At 35.3% G+C, this 16127-nt stretch overlaps 1 protein-coding gene across 9 annotated transcripts in view; it reads right to left on the reverse strand.

Moving 5' to 3' along the window:
• Nucleotides 1–16127, reverse strand: part of EPHA7 (EPH receptor A7) — a 203342-nt gene that overhangs the window by 79745 nt on the left and 107470 nt on the right. The window lies entirely within an intron of this gene.

The raw sequence follows: 16127 nt of genomic DNA on the forward strand, positions 1-16127 counted from the left end.
AAAACTGAGATTGATGGGATAGGAATAACGATTAAGCAAATTAATTCTGATTAAGATAGCTAAGCAGATTTTTACATTGATGTGTAGTAAATTAAAAATAAATATTTATTGCATAGATTTCTAAAATGTGCATAAAAAGAAAAATGTTTAGAAACAAAGTCACATTTTAGGCTGATTTCATATAACTGATTCCAATTCTGCTTAAAAAATAATCTACCACAGTATCTGATTACAACATGACTTGGTGATGAAAACAACTTTGTTAAGAGACTAACTCCCTCACTCTTCCATTAGTTCAAACCTCTCCAGGACACTCTCCCTTTAGAGATGAAGTTTCCTTATTTGGTCTTGGCATTTTTTGAAAGTGTGAGATGAGACACTGTCTTCTTCCAGCTCACTCTATAGAGACACATACATGCACACTTGAAGTATGCACACATACACACAGTTTCATAATAAACATCACCTATAAACAAGCACCTTTTGGAATTAAAAAAAAAAAAACAACAAACAACCACCAACAGTGTATAAGCAGTATAAAGCCATTGACTCTCATTTAGAAATGTTTAAGATATAATGTCATGAAATTTGAAAGACTGAAAAAGTAATTTGCTTCATCAGCTTATCTCATGTTTAACAAAAGAGGAAGACAGCAGATTTTCTGCTGATGTGCAGTTGCAAAGGAGGCCAAACATCACAGTTATCCTCAAACATACATATTGCCTCTATGAACGTAGTACAGAAGTCCTGTAAAACCATAGCTCTTTAAAAAACAGCTATGGCATTGGAACCATGCAGAACTTGATCTTGTTCTCTTTCAGTTCAATGGAAATAATTCAAAGGTGTAACACAGCTCATGGAAAAGACCTGATCCTCAGCCCTCTGCAGTTAAAAGCCAAATGACATTTACAGGTACAGGAACGTGGTCATATTTGGAGAGCAGATTCAGACACAGGAAAGGAAATTAAAATCAGAGATTAATTTATTTATATCTTTTTCAAGTATAGACTGTAGTACTGGTTCTATAATTGAATATTTGTTTGAAGAAAAATTCTGAAAATTTTAAAAGTTTTCTAGGTAAGAAAAAGAACAACCTTATTTCAGAACTCTATATAAAGATTTCATTGTGTAAAATGATGTACAGTCTTCAGATAAAACAGTATCCTTATCCCATGCAACAAGCAGGTTAACCTCACGTTATTTAAGATATTTAATTTTATACAAATAAAACATCTAGAATGCACACTCCTATAGCATTAAGGATAAAAATATAATGATAAAGGAAAAATATCTACAGCACAATCAAGATAATAATATTCTAAAAAACTTGAAATTTCATTGTTAACTTTTTATTTTAATTGTGAAGTTTCTAGCCTTATTTTATAACATGTATGTTCATGTAGGATTTAAAACTAATTTATATTAGAGGCTCCAAGAGTGCATGAAAGTTAACGATTGAAGCCATGCATGATAATTTTAATTATGAACTATTATGTTGTATATAATCAATATAATCAAAGTTGAAGACCCCTTAATGTAGGCTGCCTTACTGATAAAATCATAAAATTGTATCTTGCAAACACCATGGGTTGATAAATCATTCCAAAGCCAGGATCACTCCCTTTCACTCTTCTTGCATTTTCTTTCTAAAAGCTTAGACTGTTTTCACTCTCTAATTAGTGAAATATATTCTCTTTTGTAGCTAAGAGTCTGGAATGCAGCAAACTAATTTACTCTGTCTAGTTTTCTTTGCCATGATTAACTAGTTCTCTTCTTTGTCTAAATGAATACTACAGCATCCTGGCTGAATTTCAGAGAGGTCATTACGTTTCACGTATAACGTTCTATCTCATCCAGATAAATGTTTTCAAATTGCTAATTTTACATTTTTAGATGTCCAAAATTATTAATGTTCATACTTATCATGAAACAATTTTATATTACCTAGGTCACTGGAGTTTTTTCTCAACATTTGCTGCCTTTTGTTTTAGCTTATCAAATTTTTTCATTCCGTTGGTCATAGCATTCATTTTTTTTAAGCAGCGAAGCAAAATGAACTCGCTTCCTCTGGTATTAGTTAACTCTGTGTATGTGGGAAAGGAACAGCAATATAGAGAAGGAGGAACAGAGAAAGAGGAAGATTTTAATCAGGGAAATGAAATACACTATGTGAGATTCCTACTTAATATCTGTACAAAGTACACCAAAACCAGACATACTCCAGTCTTAAGGAATTTCCATTCAAAACAAAAACTCATTGATCTATCATCATTACAATACAGAATTCAAAACTCTTAAATAAATACACTCAAATATGTTTCCTGTTAAGTAATATTCTTTTCATTTAGAAATGGTCAGATTAAAAACAAACTGGGTTTGGATTGGGGGTTTTTTTTGTTGTTGTGTTTTGGTATGTCCCCCCCCGCGCCCCCCCTAAAAATGCTGTGCTATTTTTCATTAGTAGAAGAACAACATGAGGAAGAAGAGAAAATCCAACCCTTCAGACTGTATATGTTGGTAGCTCCAAAGACAATTATGTTGTATATAATTACCATACCCCGTGATATTATTAGAATACAGTAAATTACATAAACTTAACTTGTGTCCCCACATTCGGTGGGGGAAAAGGGAATCATCAAATTGGTTGAAGGCAGAGTATCCTCCTCTGGCAAGGTAACCAGTTGTTGTCACTGCAAGGAAATCTCTGTAAACTAGAGCAACTATGTAAGCCAGTCTATTGACATGAGAGGCTAAATGTATATGCTACCTTTATCCTGCCTTTTGGTCGCATTTCCTGATTTGTGCTTAATGAAAGTGTACAGACCAGAAGCATTTTGTTCTTTGTTCTAGTATAATAATTTCCTCCATATTCTCTCTGTGCCTTTCTTACAGACTGTTTTGTATTCATGTTTTATTTGTTCTGGCTTCCTGATACCTTTTAAACCTTGAGCCCACTTCTCATTGCCTATCCATGTTAATAAATTAACAACGTATTTATGGTTTTGTAACAACTATGTTTGAGCAAGCTTGACAATGAGTTAAAGCATACAGTTCATCCCTAAATACAAGATAAAATATGGTATTAAATAACAAAAACAGATAACTCTATAAAAACAGAACTAAAAATACTATTTTTGTTCCCATTGCTAGCCAAAACAACATAGTAAGAACAACAACAACAAACTATTTCAGGTATTTTTCTTTTTTAGTAGTCTAGTTATTTCCACTGCATCCATAACAAAGTTTTTTGTGATAAAGACACTTCTTACAGCATTTCTAGACAAGTACCCAGTCCTGAATGACTTGAGCATGCATAATCCCTACTGTATCACTTCAGGTTACAAAGACGTATCACTTGTCAGAATCATTATTTCCATAATATATTACACTGGAGGATACAGGCTGTTCAAAACACCATTTGCTATCAACTTACTTTCTGATATACTTCATCTCTTCTTTTTCTCCTTCCTGCTGACACAATATCCAATGCATCAGACACACAGAGCCTCTCAGGGCTAACAGGAAGATGTACCTACACATGCTGCATAAGAAAGTACTTCAAGAATGACAGGCCCTCAGCACACTCATTCACCTTTTTTAAATGCCTCAAATATACCATTCACCAAAAGAAAAAATTGATTTTCACCAGGTTTCAACATCACAGGCACAAGGAAATATAACTCTGCTGAGCTTTACTGATAAGGCCTTCAAGCTATATAGATTTCAAGGTGGTCATCATTTTCAGATCAAGTTACAGAAAAAGTTAAAACTGAGGTGTCAAAAAGAGCAGGATATTCCAAGGAAATATTTTGTTCCCAAGAAAATATTGCATCTGGTAGACTGATATGTTACATTCGTACAAGCCAAGCAGATGTTATATTATTAATATGTGCAAATACTTAGGTAGAGAAAACTGTGATGATTGTTTTGGAAGGCATTACTTTTAGTCCAGAGTCCTCTGAAAATGTTATAATACTATATTGCTCATGCTTTTGATCACCATTCTTAGCTATTCTTTGGTTTTAATGACTAACATTTCCCTTGCTTCACAGTGCACTTTCCAAAAGACAAAGAGAGATGCAAAATTAAATCTTTTGCACTTTGTATCAGAAAAAAAGAAAAAAAGAGTACAAAATAATAAAACAAATCAATAAAAAATTAAAAATGAAAACATGTGAAGCTGGACTTTCACATATAAGAACTATAATGCACCAACTGCTAACACAAAATCAGCTGTAACACCTTTTTACTGAAAAAAAAGATAACTCAGCGGAAGAAACATACCTAGCCATTTCTCTAAGATTTCTTAAAGTCCAGCATCTCGAATGTGTCTCAATTCCACCAACAGCATCAGTCATGGAGAATTCTATTTTGATACTTTTTAAAAAGTGTCTCTAGAAGAAGAATCCTGTGTGTTTAGTAGTTCGTGGGTATAAAACAAACTATTAAAAATCCTCAGAAATAAGGGTTTCAATCCTGCAGTCCCACCTCATGCAGAAAGTTTCAGAAATGAACATGAGTAAATGCTCCCAGCACAGGACCAAACCCTATATTAAAATATGCTGCCAAATCTACGTCTGCAACTCCAGCTTCATGACTTCATATAAAAAGACTAATCAATGAATGGGCTATCAGCCTTCCTTAACCATTTTTTTTTTGGTATTTCTTTACCTTATAATAGCAATAATGTGCTTAAGTCAATCTGAGCTTCATCCTGTACTTGCTGAAATCAACAGCAATACTCACTTTCATAGCACAGGACCCTTACAGCACTTCCTGAAGGACAGAAACTTGGCTTTTGGGCTCTTGCCTTTTCATATGACAAAGATATGTTGCAATCACTCGAAATCACTGGCTTTTCATACAGCAGCAAAGAGATCAATTTTTACATCCCTGCAAAAGTGTATCTTGGAGCCCAATGTAAGTTTTACATTACATGAAGCATTAACACTTTTAACATTTTTCTGCAACAGTGTTCTACAGCAGTCGGGGGATGTTTTGAGTATTCAGCCTGAAGGGGACATTGCTAACAGATGCAAACCATAGAAAAACAGAGATATCAGCATCCCAGTGGTTAGAAGCTCCTCTATTATTTCTTTTTAAAATGTCTTCACTGTCTCCTTTCTTGGAAGAAATCTTTACATAAGAGTTGCTTTGACTCTACATCTATTTTAAGTCAGACTGGAATCTGGCATCTTACCAGCAACAAATACAAAATGAAGCCATGTATATATATATGAAAATAGTAGCAGAAATTAGACCATTGTTAGCTTTTAAATGGTTGTTCAGGAAGAGAATACAAAACTCCTTATACTCTATTAACAGTCCTACACCAAGATTACCCAAATGGCACCCTTCTGCACTGGCTTGCTTACTGATTTACTCCCAAGAGAAAGCGTGTAAATGAAGTCATAACCTAGCCTCCCACCATGCTCTGGTTTGCTCCAAAGGGAAACTTAGACATCAGAATTGCCAAAATTACTAAATAAGAGTCTTAGGCAAACAGATTATACACCTTGAGGAATTGCAGCTATCACTGTCAGGGGCCTGGGGTCAGCATGTGGCATCACACTGGTTTTTATGCTGGTCTGAAGCAGTATGCCTCAGGATGCATGCCCTCACTCACTTCTAAGGAGCTGTCTGATACACATAGAAGTTACTTAAAACCTCGACAAGGTTTTGCAGGTACTGGGCAAATTTTAAGACTTTACTGTGCAGATATATCCCTTATTTGTTTATTCTGTTTCCTATAAAGACACAAAGGCTTTGTGTGGGGGAAAAAAAAAAAAAAAAAGTGGTATATATAAAAATATATTTCTATAAATTATTATATTTATTACAATATTAATTTTCTTAAAATCTCAGAGCACAGTAATATGGCAGTGCTACTCAAGCCATGATAGAGAGTTCCCACAGCTTGTCTTTTGAATGCTTGGAAAAAAATGTCAACATGTCTCATGTTTACATTAGTATGTACAATAATTTTTATGCTATTTTATATGATAGTTCATGCAAAAAGATAATAGAAAAGAATACGATACCTCCATTATTAAATGGATAGATGGAAATTCGTAATATTTTCTTCTTTGTTACAGTGTATTTCTCTCCCCTCAGTTAAATCTCCACATGACAAAGCAGACCATGATAAAAGGTTATTGAGTACCACTATATTATGTCATTAGTACCCATAGCTTTGGATCAATAACTGAGAAATTCCCCACTGTGTTTGTAAGCTGCAGCATTCAAAGAGAGACCCAAATAAATGAGATATTTTACACTAACAATATCCTACAGAGAAGCCATTTTAACTTCCTCTCTGACACACTTTACTTTCCAGCTCATAAATATAACACAGTGTGCTTACAATGTTCTGTAAACCATGAGCAGAAGCACACACAGCTATCTGGGCCACTTGGGATGTCCTGAGTACCTGGTAACAGGCAATGTAGTCAAGTAATACTTGACTGCATTACTCCATTACATTTTTTGCCATTGCTTTTGTGGTTGAGAAACTCTCAAATTACCTGCTGATCTACAGAGATGAACAGAAGCAGTAGCTACCCAAATATTTTTGCAAATCAGTTAATAAATGTAAGTCAAAAAATGAGGAAAAATTTATTCATACATTCTGATCTGACCTAATATTATTAGCAAATTTCAAAGAAAGCTTATGCTCAAATAGCTTTCTTACCAAATATGTAGTGATTTACTAATTGCCCATATCTTTCATGTATCTGATGCATTTAAAAAAGTTAATGGTTTGGTAATTCCTTCATCAAGCTCAAAACACACCAGCTGGATCAGTTTTATATGCTGTCTACTCTGGCAAAATTCTGGGGAAGGAAACCAATAAAAAGAAAGAAAAATAACTTACCAGAAAGAAATTAAACAGTTTAGAAAGATCAGTACTGACAGTTTGTCTATCATGTTTGGGGTTTTTTTGTTGTGGTTTTTTTTTTTTTTTTCCTGGTCAGAGCCTACATCTAGACACTTTCTATGAACTCCCCTGTTTCTCCTGCCTGACATTTGGTACAAATATTATTGTCATGTCTCTATCCCCTTTCTTCCAAAACTGGCAATTTGAGCATCAATCAGTGCTGAACGGATGCTGAGTTGCGTAACAAGTGACAATATCGACTCCCAAGGTATCCACAACTCTTGCTTTGTGAATAAGTTTTGACATGTCAGGCACAAACCTGATTCTTACAAATGTCTTAGAGTAACAAACCAGCCTTACAAATAAGAGAGAGGGACTTTTGTCCTCCTGAAGCATTTGTTTTCCTTTGCAGAAGAAATATGTCTATGTTAATTAGATTTTTCTTTTGTCCTACCTTTTGCAATTCATCTTTCATAACTTTTTTTTTTTTTTTTTAGCTGAAACATCTGCCACCAGCCTTGCAGTAAATCTTCGGCACACAGGTATTATTCTTCATTAAAGAAAACAAAACACCACAAAACTCCCCAAAGATGAGGATACTCTTTTCCCTGGTGGGCTACTCAGACACATTATGTTCTCCTTCTGTTTCCAGTCATCTCTGCTGGCAAGTGTCAATTACAGACTTAGGTTTTAGGGAACGGAAGTATAAAGCACAATTTACAAATACTTTCCTCTGGAAGCAGACAGGTGTAATGACTGAGACTGTTTGCTGTAATTGAATTTCATGCTGTCATCTGTTCAGTCACAAAAAGATGTCAGCTTCAAGGATGCTACTCATGGGAAAAAAAAAAAAAAACAACCCACAACAAAATCCCTTAATACATTCTCATTGCTACTGTATAGCTAATATTGCCACACTAGTTTGACTTCTCTAAAAGTAAAAGTCATTTTTGCTAGAGGGTATGAGGTGATTAGAATGGTGTCTTTGGAGGCCTACAGACCAGTAAAATTATGTTTATTTAGTGTAGGATGCCCAAGAGACAACTAAATGAATTCCAGCCCCATAACAAAGCGTTTTGTTTCAGATATAGCCAACCAAAATCTGGAAACAAAGTGACATGCCAACAAAATAAAAACAGTTGATCAAATATTAACAGAAAAACATATAAATATTCTATAAAGATGTCAGCACAAAACAATAATTATCGCTGTGCTAGAGGTTTGATCAAATTGATGTTTTCAAAGACATAATTGTTCAGTGGGGAAAAAAATATTACTCTACTAACATTCCTGAAATGGGTACAACTGCTGTTCCAGCCTTCCAAATTCCTGCAAAATGCATTATAATGGCACTACTAACGATGGACATATTTCTGAAAGCAGCATGGGTGGTATTTGGAGGGACCGCAGGAAGAATTCCTTTCAAAAGTGGCTTGCTTTTTTTTTTTTTTTTTTTTTTGGTGTTATCAGTCTGTACTTATTCTCTCAAAGAGCATTAAATCTTTAGAATTTAAGGAGATAACCACCTGGGAATCTCTGCTACAGTGATAAATATCAGAAGTAACAACCCTGAAGTTAGTGCCTATGCACAGGAGTGAGACTCATGTCCATGAGAAGAAGGTCAGGCACAGCAGGCAGCCTGTGACTCCCTTGGTCAGGGCTTGAGGAAGAAGCAGTTTTGCTAACCAGGGTGAGATCACCACTGTGGAGAACTGCCACTGACGTAAAAATTCATGTACATTACAACAACTGAGAAAAAATCCATTTGATACAATGTTGATAGTCCCAAATGAAATAATTTGGGAAGTATGCATTAATTGTTCAAAAAACACTGTCATGCAAAACCAGACAGAAAACCTCTTATCTTAGGGGGAACACATTTCGTAAAGTGAAGCTAGTTGTTTGATTTGAAGATACAATATAAATTAACACCTGCCTATTAAATAATAGTAATTAGATAGAATGTACATATTTAATAATAAAATACACAAAATTTGTATGAAAATATCTGTGGTTTGTTTATATTTTCTCTTTTTTGAAACTAATAATATTAAAACTTGTAAGAGGAGTAACCATTTCTAGGGCTTATGAAACTAAAAATTGGCATGATTTTTAAAAAGTATCCCTACCATCTATTATACAAACAGTAAATCTAAACATAATTTCTAAAAGCTCTTAAATATTCTTGACTTTGAGTAGACATTCGTTCCTAAATCTCCTTACTGCTTAAAATAATCTTTGATTTGTGGGGATTTTTTTTCTTATTTCAGAACATGCTACGGTTCGACGCTTCTCCAACTTCTGCTCACTGGAAAACTTTGCACAAAGACTTGTCTGATACAGAAACTTATTAAACTGGAAAGAAATCAATCATTTAATGAAAGAACTTACTATGTGCTTTTAAAAGCTGTACAGAATCATCATCTTTTTACAGACTTTCTAGTGGCTTCACTTCCCTGAATGCTATGAGGCTCTAAGGGAAACCCAAGTTCTGTATCCAAAGGTTAACTTCTTGGAGATTTAGATTACGAAAATGTCAATTGCACAAATTATAAACCCATTTAGCTTTCTGATTAGTTCCACTTTTAGCATACCATTTAGGGCTCTGTTCTGACCTCTCATCAATTATATTTTAGTTTAGCTGCATTGATTTTATCTAAGTTATCCTTGCTTTATACCACTGGAAATAAGATCAGAATCAGGTCCTAAGGGTAAAGTAATTAAAAATGTAATTACCACAACTGATCATGCAACATAGCTACATCATTAATTGATTACAATTTTTTTTTTTTTTTAACAAAAAGATTAAAATTTCTTTTCTAATTTCACAGAGGTAGCTTTTTACTCTTTTATTTCAGAAATAGTTCTGGATGGCATCCAGGCAATCTAACTCAGGCACCTGGGTGCATCTACCCTTTAGGCGACCACAGCTCTCCTAAATTATGTGCTTAAGTTCCTCCAAATAGCTTTGCTCCCTGTGACATAGAGGTAAGTGCACTGGAAAGATCCAGAAAGAGATCCTGCCTCTTTAAATTGAGAGCCATAAATTTGAAATCATCTCCATTTTAAGGTCTTTGAAAAACTTTCTCCACTGACTACAGAGTGAATTTAGGTATTGATTTTAGGAGAAACAGATGACCTGGTACACCAAATAAACCTGAAATGTAACTTTTGCATACTTTTTAGGTGAGGTAGACCCCATCTTCCTCACACACTATCTAGAATTTCTTCCTAGAATATCCTAAATTTTCCTTGTGAATTTAAGGAGGTGCATTCCTTGATCTTTAAAGCACCTTAAGACAATTAGTCTGGAGACTGCTCTGGCTTACCTCTCACGCAAATCTTGTACTGTCCAGGTTTCTACATCCAATAGTGTAAGTTTAATTCTTGATGAGCTTAGAGGTATTTTAACAAGCTGCTAGCTAAATACTCTAACTACTTACTTAACTAACTTCACAATTGTAGGGAAACAATTTAATGCTGAAAATATTCTTAAGTAGAATTAAAGTGTGAACTAACATTTTTATTAAAAAAAATGTCCACAAAACAACAAAACCAGAACAACAGCTTCTGGGTCTGATTCTCTTTCAATTTTTAATGGCATGAATAAGTAGTGACTGCACTGACTCCTTTCATCCTGGATGTCTAGCTTTAATCAATATCCAGGATAAAGGAGATGAAAATGGAGCTCTTTGCAGTAACACAAAATCATGCAATGTTTAGTCAGAAAGGTTAAATTCAAAAAGAAGATACAAAGATGGTTCTGTTTTATTGCAGAATCACGCAGTGTACTGTAAAAATAAACAAAATTGCATAAGCATCCTTGAATAGTTTATTATGGTTCTATTTCTCCTAAATAATAAACTTGAGATCAGATTCTCCATTCCCTCACTCATAGTGAAAAGTATTGGGAGAGTGAAGGATTGGTCTCTCTTTCAGGCTGTGTGCAACATATGTTGTCTTGTTAAATAAAAGTATCGAAAAACGGTGTCTGTATATATGAGCCCTTCCAGGTTGTAAAGGATACAACAAAAAGACAGTAAAACTGGAATGTCTCAAACAAAATTAAACATGAGTCCTAACCACAGCACTATCCTGTGTTTTAAAGAAAATCACTATTTTCCTACACAGACTGTGTAGATCATTTTTCAATTACTGTTTTTCAATGAGAGGCTCCAAGTCTACAGTAGAAATTATTGCTACCTACATATATGTACAACACAAAAGTTGTATTCACCACCAACATGAAAAGACTTAAATTTAGTGATTCCAAGGCATATCACCCGTTGAGCAAGTAAATTTATGTGAGTGAGCATAGTGTACAATATGGTTCGTATTTAGATTAGCCAAACAATATGACATCATTTAGACCAATAGTGTATTAAATATCAGAATGTGCAAGGTTGCACAGTATGTGAACAGAAACAGAAATAAGACTATAGCCTCTGAATATCAGTCTATTGCCTTATTCACTTGAAAAAGCTCCAGTGCAATTATTTATGCTCATGAATGTATTATAATACACATATTAAGATGGATATATATCAGAATCATGAACATCTACAGCTTGTTTCCTTAATGAATATGGTCTCAACACTGCTTACTGTATGAATGAAAAAAAAAAAATTATTGGTACTGGAATTTCCCATGATAATAAATATACTGAATGTTCATTACTCTCCCTTAAATGTGCATGTGAAAACCCTGCCTTAGGAAACAGCTATGCTAAGAAAATTAGAAACTCCTCTCGTGATCATTCAATGATAAAAATAGTCAATCTACTCATTAACTAGATATGAGTTTCTGTAGCTCTTTACGTAAGCCACACTGAAAAAAAAAAAAAAAAAAAGGTGGAATAGTAGAGAGGTTATTTAACTAATCAAAGCTGTACTGCACACATGCTCAGGGATAATAAAAAAGAAAAAAAAATTTCCCTCTTTGTTCTGATTAGCCAACAGTGGTTGAATTAGTCATAGAATAAAGCTGGTAATAATAAGGACATGTTTTATTTTAAATCTATATTTGAAGGGTTTTTCTTTTTCTAACCTTGTAATTTCTCTAATCCAAACTAAATTAAAGGTTTATGAAATACACATATGAAGTCAGATAATATAAAGACTCATGGCACTTTTATAATGGCATCTGTATCTCACAGGAACCAATCAGAGCTTCATACATGCAGTATGTGTGCAGATTAATAAGAGACATACCTTTGAACAGACATGATTGTGAACTGATTTTAGGAGTGGAGTAACCGATAGGTTTATCTTTATTAAAAGAGCATTTACTATATATTGGCTGAATATGTTGCAATATTTAAGGTAGTGTACAACTTATCAATAAATATAATTCTCCTCATCTGACTACAAATTTCACCCTTTCCCCAGGTGTGCAATACCTGCCTCGACTGATCCCATCTAATTTTGCACTCGAGATATTAAAATACAAATCTAGCCTCATTAAGGTTCTTTCAGTTAGTGGAGAAAGAGATCCTGCGGGTCATTTAGATGTTATGGTAAGCACATCTTAGGTGGGCCTTTAAGCTAGATTTTGTTGCTCCAGATGTGTCCTGAGATGGAACCTACATCACTTAACTGGCGGGACTGTTTGTTCATGCTACATCTTTCATAGGGTTTGGGATTCTTTAATTATTTATCATTATTCAGTTTTAAATGGTTAGTCTAATATCTGTTTTCTCTGACAGAAATACAGAGATGATAATTCCTGGTATTTGTATCAATTTATTACCCAGAGCTGGGAACTAGCCTCCCTAGATGCCTAGTGAAAAACTCTCCCAGGAAGAAATCTAATCAGGGAAGGGGGCTGCCCTGAAAGGCCTCCAGGGAGACATGCTATCTGGTACAGCTCAGCACCCAGCTAGGGAGGCAGGACTTCCCTCAGAGGGACCTCAGAAGCATCTGCCACTCTTCAAGAGGCAATCAAGGCATGTCCTTTAAGGAGTCTGGTTTACTTAGAGCTTAAAACTTCTGTTGATATGCAATATATGGAGGAGTTTGGCAGATGGAGTCTACCACCTACCCACCTTTCTGCTGTAGTCACTAACTTTTCACCAGGATTCCTAGAAACCACTCTCACCCCCTAGATACAGACTTTGAGTTTCTGCAACTCATTTCCACAAGCTTGTATTCTATGAAACACACTTAGATAAAAGATACGTAGATATACATGGTAAATTAGGATTGTGACTAATGCAAGCTTGTAAGGTCCAACATGCGAACAGCTAGCCAGCTGACCCACAGCACAACAGCCATACACATGCATGTTAGGTAACTGAGCTTGGACTGAAGTTACAGGATCACACAAAATTGTGCTTAAACCCTACATTTTACTGTACAGCCAGTAGTATATCCAGATTACATACTCTAGTGTTAAGTATGTACTTCTCCTCTCCTTTTCAACTCTGTGGTAAACTGTTGGCAAAAGAATTTAAAAAATAAAAAAGATCATCAATACGTTATTTTAGAATAAATTTTTATATGTATATATTTACTACATGTATTTAATAACAAGGTAGGTCACAATGCCCCTGTCCCCTCAAAAAGAAAAAATCAAGACAGAAAATTCAAATCTGCAGCATCGTTGCAGAAGATTAATTCAATTAGTGTGAAATTACCCTATTTGCTCCCTTCCTTTACTATTTATGCTAGTCCATAGCCCAGGGAATATGGCACATGAAGGAAGACGGGAAGGGAAGGGAAGGGAAGGGAAGGGAAGGGAAGGGAAGGGAAGGGAAGGGAAGGGAAGGGAAGGGAAGGGAAGGGAAGGGAAGGGAAGGGAAGGGAAGGGAAGGGAAGGGAAGGGAAGGGAAGGGAAGGGAAGGGAAGGGAAGGGAAGGGAAGGGAATTTTTTCAATCAGTGCTTGCTTTCTGAGAAATCAGATGACTGCATCTGCCTCATTGACTTTAACATGAAGAAAGCCAAATCTGGAAAAATGCTCGCTGAGCCCTGACTGTATGCAAGTGAAGTGCCATGACTGGTCTTGAATACTGGCGTAGTACTTCCAGGACATCAGGAATGCAAGCAGTTGGCTACAGTTTAAAGGAAGATTAACTGTTGGGGAAAAAAAAAAAAAAAAAAAAAACGCACCATTTTAATGACTTACCAGAGTCTCAGAGCAGGTTAAGCTGTCTGAATAGATACAAACAATGACAATAAAAATGTTAGACTAAAGAAATTCTCCTTACCTATAGAATATCAATGTTTATCAGAGGAACTTTATCTTGTTCTTAGCAAGTTGAACCATGCAAAAACAAGATCAATAAGGGAGGAAGTCTTTAAAGCTCCACTGTTGCATAATGGAAATTACTTTGAAGAGCTGGCTGTGTGTTCATAGAGAGTTAGCAAACTGTCCCTGCAGGCGCTGGTGACATTAGGCAGCTCAAAATACAGTATTTCACTTGAAGCATAGCTGACTCATTCTATTGGCATAAACGTCACACGTTTAGCATTAACCACTTTTACAATCTGCTTTATAGATATATTTTGCTTCTCTTTCCAACGGCTGTCTTTTCCTTTCTTTTGTTGCAAATAGTTTTGCTTGTTACTTTTGCCTCTGACAGTTTGACGGTTATTACCTTAAGATATTGCAGGTGTTCTTTAGTTCTCTTCAAAGAATCATCTAAGTACCTAAAGCCTTCAGGACATTAACAGGTGACTAGTTTTTAATGGTACACCTAAAAGAATAAAGCTCAAAGGCAGAAAATACAAATAAAAAAAATGGTGACAGTAGAACTTAATGTTTTTTTAAAAATCCAGTGGTAATATTTTTAAGCAGAAATGAAGAATAGTCTAATCACTGGCACTTTATAACATGGCACCACAACACTCACATTATAACAAATGGAACACACTACCCTCTTAATTAGGCCATTAATCAGCAGAGTGAAAGGTGGATCAACAGTGTTACCTTTTGCTCCACATACAGATTTCCAGATTACCACTGGTTATCCAGATCGTGGCAGTTTTGAAGGAATGTTATTTTTGCCAAAACAACGCTCTTTGACCCAGTCATTCTGGGACTGAGAGTGAATGTCCCTTCCTTCCTTTGTCTCTATAGCAAAATCTCTTTGCCAGGGATCAGGACTTCAGAAGAGAATAAAAAGAAGTAAATTCATGAATTTGAGGTTCAGAAATGTCCCCTGGACTGCACCAACTTTTCTTGGGTAGAGCCACAGTCTTTCCTGAATGGAAGTTGATATGGTCAAGCCTCTCTTTCTCTTTACAGAGTAAAGCAGACAGGAGAAGAAGAAAGGTCAGTCTTCCTTCTATAGATCTGCTATCCTATTATCTCTTTGCTATGAATGCCTGATGAGACTGATCTGAATTTTCTTCTCTAGAGGCTTCCTGTCTTCATTCCACCTTTTCTTGTTTTGTCTGTATTGAAAAATAAAAACAACGAACAAGTGTTCCCAGAATTGATTGAGCTATCATTTACGGTATGTTTCATGCACTTAAATGAACTCAAAGTTTTAAAATAAAGTTGTGGAGTTTGAACAACAAACTGGTAGAGCTTAATGAAACCTAAATTCCACAGATTTTGCTATATGAAATGGGGACAAAGACTTTAAGTGTCTCTACTGTAGAAGAACCAAAGACAAACTTCTTAAATGTAGCAAAATAAGAGTCTTTGTAAGGAAGCTTATATCAAGCCACTAGAAGGATGGGTATAAGAGGTGATCCAAATTTACATATAGTTTAGAGCAACCTCAGGAAACAACACCCCTAGGTCTCCTCTAATATAACTACAGAAAACTTTTACTTAACTGTAACTTAACTGAAAGTCACCTAACTTAAACTTTTACTTACTACAGACAATCTTACTACAGAAGACTTTTCTCTGTGATGTTTGCCCATGGCAGATAAAGGATTAGAAGTTACATAAGTAAAACAGGGATATACTGGTGTTGAGTGGTTTGCTTAAGAGACAACTATGGTTAAACAGAGATTGTCTAATAGGGGCTGCTTTTACATTCTATGATTATCTTCATCCTTCTAATTGCAAATGGTAAATTTACTTTAAAAAAATAAATAGGACAAGGTACCCTTCTCTCTCTCTCTCAGTTTTGGAACAATGACCTAAATCTAGCCAAGTAGATAGCATCTATACTACTAGTCTGTAATTCCCTCAAGTGTCTAGAAGGTAGGTGGTATGTACCACCTGAGGCATAGGCCCCAAGAGTCGAATGCTGCCAAGGGCTGGAAAAACAGATTGTGTCTTTTAATCACTGGA

The sequence above is a fragment of the Athene noctua genome, chromosome 1 (genome assembly GCF_965140245.1).
Source record: "Athene noctua chromosome 1, bAthNoc1.hap1.1, whole genome shotgun sequence".
Classification (NCBI taxonomy): domain Eukaryota; kingdom Metazoa; phylum Chordata; class Aves; order Strigiformes; family Strigidae; genus Athene; species Athene noctua.